This window comes from Pseudonaja textilis, chromosome 4 (assembly GCF_049901715.1).
Source record: "Pseudonaja textilis isolate UNSWEBS1 chromosome 4, rPseTex1.2, whole genome shotgun sequence".
In the NCBI taxonomy this organism is placed as follows: Eukaryota; Metazoa; Chordata; class Lepidosauria; order Squamata; family Elapidae; genus Pseudonaja; species Pseudonaja textilis.
In genome coordinates this window covers 31451919-31454418 of record NC_141993.1, presented here as the reverse complement: position 1 = coordinate 31454418, position 2500 = coordinate 31451919, and the positions used below count along the sequence as shown (strand labels likewise).

Sequence of the window (2500 nt, the reverse complement as noted above, 5' to 3'; positions counted from 1 at the left end):
CAACTAGGCCAGGGAAAGGGTGGGCAAGCTCATCTCCACTTGGTGGTCCGCAAACCTGGAAAGGTTGGGGAACTCGGTTCTAAGCCAATCCCCTGCTCAAGCAGGATCCCCTACACCCTTTTAGATGAATTGTTGTCCAATCTTTTCTTAAAAATCTCTCCTGTTGGAGCACCCACAACTTCTGTAGGCAATTGTTTCACTGATTAATTGTTCTAACTGTCAATAAATTCCTCCTTAGTTCTAGGCTGGATCTCTCCTTGATTAGTTTCCATCCATTGCTTCTTGTCCCACTTTCAGGTTCTTTGGAGAATAGATTGAATTGAAGAAAAGAAAAGGTGTTTTTGCTACATTGAATTGCTTTTACGTACAACCTCATTTAGCTTCTGGGTTGAAAAATATGTGTTGCTCGTCATCTATTGTGAATGCCTTATATTGTGTGTGTGTGGGGGGGGGTATTCAGCTTTGTTCGGATATTTTCTCACATCATTATAGTTGTGTTTTTAATGTTGTAGTGACGTTTTGGCAGAATCTCATCTGCCATCATCAGGCTTGTTATTGGGTTCGTTTGTGTGTCAGGTTTTCATAGCCGTTTCTGTTTTAAATTTGGTGCTAGCCTATTGCTGTGTTAGAACCAAATTTAAAAACACCAAACTTAAAACAGAAATGGCTGTGAAAGCCTGACACACAGACAAACCCAATAACAAGCCTGATGATGGCAGATGAGATTCTGCCACAACGTCACTACAACTTTAAAAGCACAACTATAATGACACTGTGGCAATGGTGGTGGGAAGGTGGGATGGTTCTGCATGTGCCCATGCTACTTTCACAAATGTACTTTTACACATGCATGCACACATTTGCCCACCACTTCCATGGCCTGGTTCCGAATAGGCTGTGGTTCAGCACTGGGCTGTGGGCTGGAGATTGGGGACCCCTGATCTATATAGTACCAGTAAACTGATGGATTTGTTTCAAAGTGAGTGAGAAATATTTGGATGAGTACAACAGCACTTATACACTTAATGATGGTCCTGTTTAGTGACCCTTCAAAGTTTCAATGACACAAGAAAAATAACTTTCTGACTGGTCTTACAGCACCACAACATCTCTGTGGAAATATGACTAAGATTTAACAATCAGCAGGTGTTTAAAACTGTTATGACAATCTGCAATCATGTGATCACCATCTGTGCACTATACAACATCTCCCAACAAGGAAATCAACGGCAAAGTTGACAGTAAAAATGCAAGTTGTGGACATTTTGTGTCTTAATTAATAACTGCAAGTGAATGACCACAGTAGAAGTGAGATTGTAAGCCCAGCATGGTCACATGGTACCTTGCTTAACAACTGTGTCATTTAGCAACAGAGTTGATGGTCCCAGTTTCAGTAATTAACTGAAGACTATCTACACCTAATTTTATCGGTAATTTTGCAAACAATTGCAGCTTTTTTCAACGTTGAATGAAAGATTTACCAGTTTTGCCCAAATTTCCCAAAACACAAATAGCATATAGAGTGAATTTTGAAGTCACAAAGGAATTGCTTGATTTGCAACACAAATTAGCTAAAATAGAGACAGACTATTGGTTGACATTATTTAGGACTGTGATTGAAGATCATTCTTCATGTTTCTCTGATCTTCTAACAGAGATCTCTGACCCTGAAATATTCAATCTATGATCTCATTAATATAAAAATACGTATTGTCTGTGAATTATGAATACACCATCAACAAATTTAATATGAAAGGTTTTCACTACAACTCAGATTCAGACATCAGAATAGTATTTGTGTCCTAGCTTTAGAAAATGATAATCTAAAGCATTATAGCTATTTTGAAGTTACTATGAATAAAACTACAGTCCTACATAAGCTTATATGTGAATAAATCCACACTAAATTCAATAGGATTAAATTCTGAATAATATTCAATTCTGGATAGAAATTCATTCTTCTTACTGCTTAAAAAGCATAATTTCTGGCTTAAAGTTTAAAGTCTATATGATCTAAATTTAACTTTAATGGATTATCCTTAAGAATCATAGAATTTTTAGGAGCTTGGGATTGCTGAGAGAAAATCCTCCAGGATGTTATAAAGTAATTCCAACTTTCTCTGGAAAAAATAAACAGATTTAATCATTTCAACCATATTTTTTTTCTTCCTACCCTTTTTCCATAAGTGCACAGTCCACTTTCTTTTTAAATCAACTCAGTGTTTCTACTGGTTTCTAGCCAGGTGTCTCACCACTAGACCAATGTGGCTCTCAATTTGAACAATAAACATGTAATGTGAATTATATTTATTGAAAATATATCATGTTGTGTTATAGTCGTAATTAATGCCTCCTGATTTAAAACTTTTTGCTTTGTGAAATGTAAAGCAACCTAAACAAGATATAAGTATAATACATTTTTTTAAAAAAGGTAAGTAAGATGTATTAACAGGATCATAGAGTCCAAATCAAGGAGGGAAAACTTTACTTTGCCTTAGTT

The 2500-nt window shown here is 36.1% G+C and overlaps 1 protein-coding gene across 7 annotated transcripts in view; it reads right to left on the bottom strand.

The window, feature by feature from the left end:
• Positions 1–2500, bottom strand: part of EBF3 (EBF transcription factor 3) — a 209448-nt gene that overhangs the window by 106048 nt on the left and 100900 nt on the right. The window lies entirely within an intron of this gene.